Source organism: Oryx dammah, unplaced genomic scaffold (genome assembly GCF_014754425.2).
Source record: "Oryx dammah isolate SB20612 unplaced genomic scaffold, SCBI_Odam_1.1 HiC_scaffold_1, whole genome shotgun sequence".
NCBI lineage: Eukaryota > Metazoa > Chordata > Mammalia > Artiodactyla > Bovidae > Oryx > Oryx dammah.
The window spans coordinates 95,801,313-95,812,748 of record NW_024070185.1 but is presented as its reverse complement, the minus strand read 5'-3'; the positions used below and the strand labels follow the sequence as shown (position 1 = coordinate 95,812,748).

Below are 11,436 nucleotides of genomic sequence, written 5' to 3'. Positions count from 1 at the left end.
AGCAGTGGCCACAGGACTGGAAAAGGTCAGTTTTCATTCCAATCCCAAAGAAAGGCAATGCCAAAGAATGCTCAAACTACCACACATTTGAACTCATCTCACACGCTAGTAAAGTAATGCTCAAAATTCTCCAAGCCAGGCTTCAGCAATACGTGAACCGTGAACTTCCAGATGTTCAAGCGGGTTTTAGAAAAGGCAGAGGAACCAGAGATCAAATTGCCAACATCCGCTGGATCATGGAAAAAGCAAGAGAGTTCCAGAAAAACATCTACTTCTGCTCTATTGACTATGCCAAAGCCTTTGACTGTGTGGATCACAATAAACTGTGGAAAATTCTGAAGGAGATGGGAATGCCAGACCACCTGACCTGCCTGTTGAGAAACCTGTATGCAGGTCAGGAAGCAACAGTTAGAACTGGACATGGAACAACAGACTGGTTCCAAATAGGAAAAGGAGTACGTCAAGGCTGAATATTGTCACCCTGCTTATTTAACTTATATGCAGAGTACATCATGAGAAACACTGGGCTGGAAGAAGCACAAGCTGGAATCAAGATTGCCGGAGAAATATCAATATCAATCAGATGACATCACCCTTATGGCAGAAAGTGAAGAGGAACTAAAAAGCCTCTTGATGAAAGTGAAAGGGAGAGTGAAAAAGTTGGCTTAAAGCTCAACATTCAGAAAATGAAGATCGTGGCATCTGGTCCCATCACTTCATGGGAAATAGATGGGGAAACAGTGGAAACAGTGTCAGGCTTTATTTTTTTTTTTGACTCCAAAATCACTGCAGATGGTGACTGCAGCCATGAAATTAAAAGACACTTACTCCTTGGAAGAAAAGTTATGACCAAGCTAGATAGCATATTCAAAAGCAGAGATATTACTTTGCCAACAAAGCCCTGTCTAGTCAAGGCTAAGGTTTTTCCAGTGGTCATGTATGGATGTGAGAGTTGGACTGTGAAGAAAGCTGAGCCCTGAAGAATTGATGCTTTTGAACTGTGGTGTTGGAGAAGACTATTGAGAGTCCCTTGGACTGCAAGGAGACCCAACCAGTCCATTCTAAAGGAGATCAGCCCTGGGATTTCTTTGGAGGGAATGATGCTGAAGCTGAAACTCCAGTACTTTGGCCACCTCATGTGAAGAGTTGACTCATTGGAAAAGGCTTTGATGCTGGGAGGGATTGGGGGCAGGAGGAGAAGGGGACGACCGAGGATGAGATGGCTGGATGGCATCACTGACTCTATGGATGCAAGTCTGAGTGAACTCCGGGAGTTGGTGATGGACAGGGAGGCCTGGCGTGCTGCGATTCATGGGGTTGCAAAGAGTCAGACACAACTGAGCGACTGAACTGAACTGAACTGATTATGGCCTAGGATATATTTTGCATATGTTCTGTGAGCCCTTGAAAGGAGTGTATATTGTTCTATAAAACACATTCATTTCAAGGGTTCACAGAACAAATGCAGAGTATATCCGAGGCTATAATATACACCTCAAGTGTCAATTGCATCACGCTGATTGATAATATTTTTGCAAAGTGTAGGATTCTGTGTAGGATTCATCTCCTTCCAGGATGCTAATGACATGAATGTTAAGTCTTTGTCATCTCCCAGAGATTCTGTTCAATTTTTTTTCCAGTCTATTTTTCTTCTATTGTTTAGAATAGAGATGATTTTGCTTCTTCCTTTTCAATGTAGATGCTTTTTATGCCTTTTTTTTTTTTTTTGGTCTAATTTCTCTGGTTGGGACATCCAATACATGAGCTATCACGAAATAAAGGAATATGCATATGAGGGACTGAATAAAGCTGAAAACTCAGAAAGACTGGTAGAGCCCTGGAACCAAGTTTCAGCGCAAAGGCTGATGGATGTGAACATTATTTTGCTTCCTTGTGGTGAATGAAAGAATAAGCCTAGGGTTCTAAGGAGTCTAATAAGAATCCATGAAGTTGGATTTCCAGATGTCTACACCCTCACTGTAATGGTGAGCTCAATATCAACTTGGTTTCTACTGCCTCAAAGGGGACCACAAAGATAACTGCACATCACACATTCTGGTAGAAAGTAAAGTGGTAAAAACTCTCTTAAGAATTCATAATCACAATCTTCCCATGTGTTATATCCTTACACAGGCTAATTCCTACATGGAATTGTCTTCAATAACAGCTTTAAACTCCAAAAGCCCTAAGAATTAATGCCAATCTGCACTATAGGTTTTCTCAAAGGAATCAAGGCAAATATTTGAAAGAATACAACAACCAAAAAGCAAGCTTTCTTGAGATATGTTTTCCTTTTCTCCATCTCTCAGTCTTTTCCCTTCATTCCTAATCTGTGTATTTCAATGCCATGCTGGTTTTACCCCTTCATCATTACACTGACCACTGGGCTCTCCCATCCTGACGTTTGACTGGCAGTGAGCATCAGATTTCTCTCACCATACACAAGATACGCTGAGCTGATGCAGGATAACTAGAGAATCCCAAGGCTCCATGTTCCTGGTCCTCCTTCCTTCCACTTAAAGGGAAGGACACAGAGCCCTTAGTAAAGTGAATTTCTTCTCTATGATTCTTAAATTGTTTTTTTAATAGGTGGGAGTCATTTCTTTTTATTTATTTATTTTTAATTGAAAGATAATTACAGTATTGTGTTGGTTTCTGCCATACATCAGCATGGATCAATCATAGGTATACATTTGTCCCCTCCCTCTTAAGCTTCTCTCCCATCTCCCACCCCATCCCAATCCTCCAGTTTGTCACACAGCCCAGGTTTGTGTTCCGAGTCATATAGCAAATCCCCAGTCTCTATCTATTTCATGTATGTTAGTGCAATATGGTTTTCTTTTTTAATGTGGATAATTTTTAAAGTTTTTATTGAATTTGTCATTATATTACTTACGTTTTATGTTTTGGATTTTTTTTTTTTTTTTTGGCCATGAGATATGTGGAGTCTTAGCTGCCTGACCAGGGATCGAACTCATACCCCCTACATTGGAAAGTGGAGTCTTAACCACTGGAACACCAGGGAAGTCCCTGATTCTTCAATTTTTATACTGAATACAATTTCCATTCTATTCTACCACAAAAACCTAAGCTATCATATCAGTTAAATAAGCCACACATACCATTCGCTATACAGGCAGAACCACACTCTCTGCTAACTGTACAGATAGAACCACGCTGCTGCCAACATTTAAGACAAATTCGTATGCCTCCTTGAGTAGTCTGTTGAGGGAGAATAAGGTCTACAACCATGAAGGGAAGGGACATTTACACTAGGGTTCTTGGTGTGGGAGGGCGAAACATATGTCATTGTGAAATGCTTTGCTATGTAAGACCATCTCATGCAAAGTAATTATCCCAACCTCTGCCACTCTGTGTACCAGGAAATGTCCTGTCCAGGAATACCAGCAACTATAAGGCATAGTAATTATCTCTGCAGTACTCACCGGATGTTTCATCCCCAGGATTACAAAAGTTCTCATTGCTGTAATCAATTAGCTTCACAGTGACACAGAAGCACCCCCTCATATGCTTCCTTTCTCTGGAGTCACTGATACACTAAGACATCCGAACACAAAAGTGTGATTTTGCCACACAAACATCACACAAAGTGACCTGACTGTCAGATTCAAATTGGACTACCTATACTGAGAGTACTCAAACAGTTCTTGCAACAGCATATGAATTGGCTGCTGCATAGCCATTTTACATATAAGCTAGATAGTATATTCAAAAGCAGAGACATTACTTTGCCAACTAAGGTCCGTCTAGTCAAGGCTATGGTTTTTCCTGTGGTCATGTATGGATGTGAGAGTTGGACTGTGAAGAAGGCTGAGTGCTGAAGAATTGATGCTTTTGAACTGTGCTGTTGGAGAAGACTCTTGAGAGTCCCTCGGACTGCAAGGAGATCCAATCAGTCCATTCTGAAGGAGATCAGCCCTGGGATTTCTTTGGAAGGAGTGATGCTGAAGCTGAAACTCCAGTACTTTGGCCATCTCATGTGAAGAGTTGACTCATTGGAAAAGACTCTGATGCTGGGAGGAATTGGGGGCAGGAGGAGAAGGGGACGACAGAGGATGAGATGGCTGGATGGCATCACTGACTCAATGGACGTGAGTCTTGGTGAACTCTGGGAGTTGGTGATGGACAGGGAGGCCTGGTGTGCTGCGATTCATGGGGTCGCAAAGAGTCGGACACAACTGAACGACTGAACTGAACTGAACTGAACTGAACTGAACTTAAGGCTTCAACAGGCTAAGCAACTTGTCCCAAACTAGACATCCAGTAAATGTCATATCAAATCTTAGACCCTGTTTCTCTGACTCTTAAGTACTGTGTTCTTTCCACTGACCAACCCGGGAATCAAAGCAGGAGAGAAATTCTGTCCCTTGCAAGTCGGAAAACTGAAGCAACAAGGTTGTGGATTTGGTTCAGGGCAATCAACTTTTCTCTGTCCAAGTGGCCTAAACTAAATCCCGGGAGAGTTTAGCCAAATTGGTTACAATCATAACCGAGTAAGAATTTGTGGATGGCTAACAACATTAATAATGAATAAGAACATCTGTATGACATTTCTGCATTTTTAATTTCCCTTTCTTGTTTATTATCTACTTTGCATCTCCAAAATAAAACAGGATGTGTTTTACCATTCTCACTCTGCAAATAAGGGCACTTAGAGTCAGAGAAGGAGTGTGAAGTGATTGCCCAGGATCGCACAACTGCTAAGGGAGACGAGAGCTGGAACCCAGGGTCTCTGACTTCAAGCTCAGTGTACTTCCTGCTGCCTAGAAATAAACCCAGACTCTCCCTAATGCTTCAGACTTTTTATCTTAAAGCCCTTAACTTCTTGAGGGGCAGTGAGGGAAACACCATGCACTCATATCATCCCAGCTGAGTCTATGTTGTCATCTCTCACCCTGTTGCTCATCTGGCTTCTCATTCATTTCCTTCTCTACAATACACGCCACATGAGAAATATCAAATGCTTGATCTCTCTGTTCCACTTCCTTAGTCATTTACCTAGGTAAGATACAGAAGCTGAAGCCCCACTCATGGAGCTTGTGTAGACATTTGTTGGTTATCCTCATCATCCATCCTTTTTTTCACCCCTTCCTTACTCTGCCCTGAATTCCCCAATAAAGTGTTTTGAGTGGAATTAATCCTAAATGCTGACTCCCTGGAAATGCCATCAAAATAAAGGGGATAAGACAAAGCTGAGTATATTTTTATCAAGGTAAGGGAGAATCTACCATGAGAGAGTCATACTAACATCACAGGGGCAGAGTTGAGATGTTTATAAGATTCTGGAGTCTGGTTTAAGATAAGCTTTAAATGGGGAGGCTTAATTAGGATTAGAACAGGATCATGGTATAAGAGCTTGAGATTGGTAGACAATCAAGTGTTTTGAGGCAGAGTTTCAAAGAGTCTTAGAGAACAGACAGTCATTTGATGCTATATTTAAAATTCAAAGTTTGATGTCCATTTAAATTGTGTCTCTTTGCTTGTTTGTTTATAAAGACTAGGTAGGAATTTCCTGAAATGAACAATAAAATCACCTGAAACTTTTCTCTTTCTGGGCAAAAGTTCCCCATTAAGGTGAAACTACATTGTAAATACTCATATTAGTCATATTAGTAAAGACAGTCAAATAATAAAGTCAAGTTAACATGGACAGTAAGCATGTGGATATGGATGGATTTGGCTCTGGATCCATTCACAGAAGTGTACCCTGATTGACTTAAATAAATCAACAAATTCCATCCCCCGATCCCAGTGACTGGTTCAGCAACGGGCTCAAAAACCAAATCAGGTCAGTGGGGACCAATGGAGACTTACCAGGGAGCTATATGCAAAGCACACTTTCTATTAGCTGTTGAATTTGAACCTTGGAGTTGGTAGCGCACAAGTTGCTGTCAGTGATCTTGCAAAAAGTCTTCTTGGAAGAGAGCCAATGCTAAGGAAGAAGGACTGAGAAAAAAAGAGAAGCCAGGTCCTCTCTAATTACTCATCTGAGCTGATGAATCAAATCTTGAAGCCCACCTTACTAGGACTGTATGCAATTTTGTAAGCAGTGTGTTTCCTCTATACACTAAGCCACTTGAAGTGAAGATCTTCTATTACTTCTATTATAAAAGATCTTCTATTACTTACAATGCAAAGTGCCCAAGGCCCGCCACATAGTTGTTAATAAACAGTAACACTAGCCAAGACAACTCTAGCTATGATTTTGCAACTAGCCAGTTGCGTGACCCATATAAGTTATTAATCCTCTCTGGGCGTCTTATTCTCCATCTGTTATATTTTGGGGACCATCAGTTTGTTTTTAAACCCACAGTCAACTCCTAAATTTCATTATTTTGTGCATTATCTTTCTACAAACTCTGAATGAATTAAACTGGAAAGAAACTTCCCTTCATGCCTTGCCACATGACTCAACAAGCCAGTCCCAGACGGATGATATACTGGTATTTGATACCAGCCTAGGTTCTTGGCTATGATAACAAACAGGGCTCTGAGATAACCAATTGGTCATTACTGAGCAGATTCCAAGTAGCAGGTCAGATTTGGGAAGCAGGTTGGATAAATATTAGCCTTTATCACAACTCAAACAATCCCAACTGCCAAACCAAAGAATTCTTGAGGAGGAATTGTGTTCCCTCTTCCTCTTTGGAGAACCAGAAATCACAATGCGATTTTGTCACATTGCCCTGCAGATAACTCTCTTTTCTAGCCAGTAAATAAAGGTGGGCATCACCTTATGTGTTTAAAGGTATTGCATTCCTACTCTCACTTCTTCAGGTAGAGAGGAGCAGGGTTGTTTAACAAGAGGTGGGTTTGCCTCTAGCCAACCTGAGAACTCTAGTCATAAGAAAGTCAGTCTGAAGAGTCTGAAGGATTACTCAAAGATACTGCAAACACACCCAGGAGAAAGCAATTTCCAACTTTATGTTCAAGGCAGAATTCCTTGCCAAATTTCAAAAGCTGTGTCAATACAGACCATGGGTGTTGGAGACCTGAAGCAATCATCTGGGGGATTCAAGTCAAAATGTTTTTCCCTAAATTATTCGATTGTGAAAACAGAATTTCCCTTCTGAATTACTTAGACAATCATCTTAACTTTAATAGCTCATATTTGTACATTTCTTTATGGTTTTCAAAGTATAGCCCAGGATGTCTTTTTCAAGGGACCCAAACACCTGTAACAATAGTCTTTCTAAGTGACAATGAGATGAATTTAATGCCACAGAGGTATTGTGGACCCTGGCAAGTCTTCAGCCTAGTAATGGAGCTGGTGTCTAGGTTTTACTGGAAAAAGACAGAAAGAGAGAGGGAGAAGGAGAGAGAGAGAAAGAATGTGTGTCTGTGTATGTGACACAAACTTACATTTTTCGGCCCAGAGTGTCTAATAATCCTTTTGGATGGCAGTCAGCTTTGGGCCATGAATCACCAGGCCCATCATTTCTTTAGGGAGATATTTGTAACCAGCCTTGGGTTGGAAGGAATATAAATTTTCTGGAAGCCTGAAAAGATGAAAAAGCATTGCTTTTCTGGTTATTCGTGCAAAGTGAGTAGCCCCTTCTCCCTCTTGAAATAAAACAGGACTCTCAACTTCCCATGCTTCACTCTAGATTTCTGGAAAGGATAATACGTCAGGGCTCAGGAGTTAGGCACCCCCAGCGGCCTCTCCCTGTGGGATTGGTGACCAGAAGCCCCCCTGGCATGGAGATTGTCAGGAGCAGAGGAGCGAGTCTGAACTAAATGAGAAGCGTTCAGTGTGGCAAGAGAAAGAGCCAGTTCAAGACACACACCTCTCCAGCCAGAACCCCTGAGACTGAGAGCATGTTCAGGGAAGCAGTGAGAGGATTCAGACCATGAGGCCATCTGTGTCCCCAAAACAGGCAACAGACTAGGGCTCCAGACCAGCTCTGTTACTGCTGGCCCTGCATCCGCAAGTGTGTTACCATTCCTCTCCATGTTCAGTCATTGTACCTGACATAGTAAAGTGGACTGGTCCAGCTTAGAGATCTAGTCCATTGAGAAATCTTTACAAATCAATTTCATTCAATGCACAATCAGTGAACACTACTTGAGTGCCTGGCCCTGGGCTCAGGGCTAGGGTCATGCAAGAGTGCTGCTCCCAGTGCCTGCCTTCAAAAAACTCCCATTTTAGTGCCTGCAACAGACCAAAAACTGGCTTACAATTGAGAAAATGGATAGAAGATAGCGGGCAAAGGAAAGAGATTGCAGGAAGTCAATGGGACGGGGTGGTGGAGGGAGTGATTAACATCTGAAAAGTAGGGACAGGGAGGTCTGGAGAAACTTTGGTGGGGAGGAAAGATAATGAACTGGACTTTGAAGGATCAGGCAGAAGGACCAGCAGGAATAAAGCCAATGGGGAGAAAAGCACTGAGTGTGTAAAATAAGGAAGAAAATCCCACTGCAGCTGGAGCACCCGAGAAGGGTCCCCATGCCAAGGGCCATGTCTTCCTTCCCAGATCTGGGTCACCATGGCCTTCCCCTTCTCATGACACTCAGCTGGAGCACTGAAGTGGAGCCAGCGGAGCTTTCGGTACTGGGCTTGCGGAAAGTTGCTGTGTGTGCTGTGCTCAGTTGCGTCAGACTCTTTGCAAACCCCTGAACTATAGCCCACCAGGCTTCTCTGTCCATGGTCCTCCAGGCAAGAATACTGGAGTGGGTTGCCATTTCCTCCTCCAGGGGATCTTCCCGAACCAGGGATTGACTGCGTCTCTTGCACTGGCAGGTGTATTCTTGACCACTGCGCCACCAAGCTGGGGGGTGAGTGAGTGAGTGAAGTCGCTCAGTCGTGTCCGACTCTCTGCGACGCCATGGACTGTAGCCTACCAGGCTCCTCCCTCCATGGGATTCTCCAGGCAAGAGTACTGGAGTGGGTTGCCATTTTCCTTCTCCAGGGGATCTTCCCAACCCAGGGATCAAACCCGGGTGTCCCGCGTTCCAGGCAGACGCTTTAACCTCTGAGCCACCAGGGACGGAAAGGAGCAAGGCTGCTTATAGCGCCACCACTGGAAAGTAGAGGTAGGACAGCAGGAGTGGGTTTTAAATCCTTTTTTGTTATTCTAGTTAGCTTCACTCTATAAATACCCACAATTTACATAAACTGATTCAACTCCATATGTGTGTGTGTTTTCCCCTCTTTTTCTTTCTGGCTTGGCTTCCTCACCTCTCTCTCCTCCCCCTGCCAGCACTATCTCTTGCCTCTGCAAGAGATCCCTTCCCCCAGGGACCCCCTCTAAACAAGATGAGTCAGGGCCCTTACAGGGAACAGATGGTACGTTCATACAGACTATCCAAGGAGATTTTATTAAAGAGACAGTTTTAAAAGTGTGAGTTGGGTCAGGAAAAACTAGCAAAAGATGATGAAGCAAGAGCAGCCAGGCTTCTAAGCTTGAAGGGCCAAAAATACAGATTATAAAACAAACAAAAGAGTCATCAAGAGGTCCCCCACCAGGCACTGGGGTTTTCAAAGGAGTGGCACCTACCTGCAGCCACCACCACTGGCTGGAATGAAGCCAGGGGAATATCCTTTGACCTCACATTCCTCCATCTTTCTTGTCCTGTGCTGGTACTTCCCATATTAAACCAATTGGAAGCTGAAGGGTATACTAGTCTATAGCACAGTTCATCAAGGTCAGGGTCGAGGGCACAGAGCTCGTTGGGGAGGGTAGGGGATGGATGTGGGAGACAAACAGAAAAACCCAGCATAACCTAATACACATTCTTCCAAAGATTTCTCTGCAGACATTTAATTCTCTTTGTTGTTGTTTTAGTCTCTAAGTCCTGTTTGATTCTTTGCAACCCCATGGACTGTAGCCCACCAGACTCCTCTGTCTATGGGATTTCTCAGGCAAGAATACTGCAGTGGGTTGCCATTCCCTTCCCCAAGGTATCTTCCTGACCCAGGGATCAAACCCTCTTCTCTTGTGTCTCCTCCATTGGCAGGTAGAATCTTTACCACTGAGCCACCAGGGAAGCCCCATTTAATTCTCTAAATACCTATATATTCATATATATCATACATGAGATTTTTATCCTCCCCCCCCTTTTTTTTTCAGAAAAAGGCAGCATATTGTCCCAGTTTTGCTTATTTTGCTTTTTTTCATTCAATAATAGCTCATAGACCAACCCTCCAATTCATCTTCTGGAACTTCATTCATTCTTTATTCTTCTTTTAAATAGCTGCAAAATATCCCATGAGATTAAAGTATGATTAATTGCTCAGTAATTCTTTTATTTTCCAGTTATTTTGCCAGTATAAGCATTGTGGCAAAAAAAAAAAAAAAAAATCTGCATATTCTTGCCATTATGTTTTAGTGTTTTCTCTATGCTATGAATTCCCAGAATGGAGATGACTTGGTTTCAGAGTATATTTGAGAATCTCTGTACCATCTCAAATTTGTTGAAAATCTAAAACTGCTTTTTAAAAAATCGTCTTTAAGAAAAGAGCATATTTTAGTATGTATATGTACTTTAAATAGAAAAATTGTCAGAATACAAGCATGCTGTAACTTTCTCGAGTGCTCAAGAAGAACAGGCAAAGAGGAGAAATAAATCTAGCGACCCCGTTCATGTGTCACCTTCTCCAGGAGGCCATCCTTGATCTCCCTTCTCCATCCCCTTTGTTGTCAGTGCTCCTGGTCTACTCTTCCTTGTCCATACCCCCACTGCATCCCAAAGACCAGAAACTTTCTGAGGTTAGGAAACGTGTTTGAGCCAACTGTGAACCTCTACCAGCTAGCAATGGAGTCTGCAACATGTTAGACTTTCCATGTTTATACATGAAAGAATGAATGAACCAAACAAAGGTGACGAGAACCTTCCAGTCTCTTCTCTGCCTTCCCAGGGTGGGGAAATGAGTAGGACTGAGTTTCTACAAAAGCATGCCCTTGAGTGGAACATTCTCTGCGGTCCACTTCTTGCGTCCTGAACTTAACAGATAAGTTGCCAGTGGTAAGGAACAGACTTCAGAAGTGGAAGAAAATATGAGATGACCACCATGTGTAGAGCAGACCTTTCCTCCATACATGCAGCTCATTAAAAAGCTCATTACATTAAACATTTAATTTAAAAGCTCAAAAAAATTTAATTAAGCTCATTAAAAAGCTTTGGGAAGACATCTCGTAATAAAACAGAGATTCCAGTGACAATAAGGAGAGCCTTCTTTCAGCAGCTTCCATTTGGTTTCATTAACTCCCTTCCTGCCCTCAGGTTACTCACCGCAGACCCGTTGTCTCAGTCCGCCAGCTGGTAAGGGTGTCGGCAGAAGCCATTCTTCTCCGAGTTGGCGCTTTGAGAAGAAATAAAAGGGAATGACAAAGTTAACAATGAGTGTTCTGCTTTTAAGAAACAGAAAAGATTGTTTTGAATGTTTTGGTATGTTTCCTTTTTGTGTGTGTGAAT

The 11,436-nt window shown here is 42.6% G+C and overlaps 1 long non-coding RNA gene across 1 annotated transcript; it reads right to left on the bottom strand.

Annotated features, from left to right (window-relative positions):
- Nucleotides 1-1,721: 1,721 nt before the first annotated feature.
- Nucleotides 1,722-7,485, bottom strand: LOC120861538. Its single transcript, XR_005720562.1, has 2 exons — nucleotides 7,384-7,485; nucleotides 1,722-1,765 (listed from the first exon to the last, which is right to left on the bottom strand). It is a non-coding gene; the product is annotated as an uncharacterized LOC120861538 (long non-coding RNA).
- Nucleotides 7,486-11,436: the final 3,951 nt, after the last annotated feature.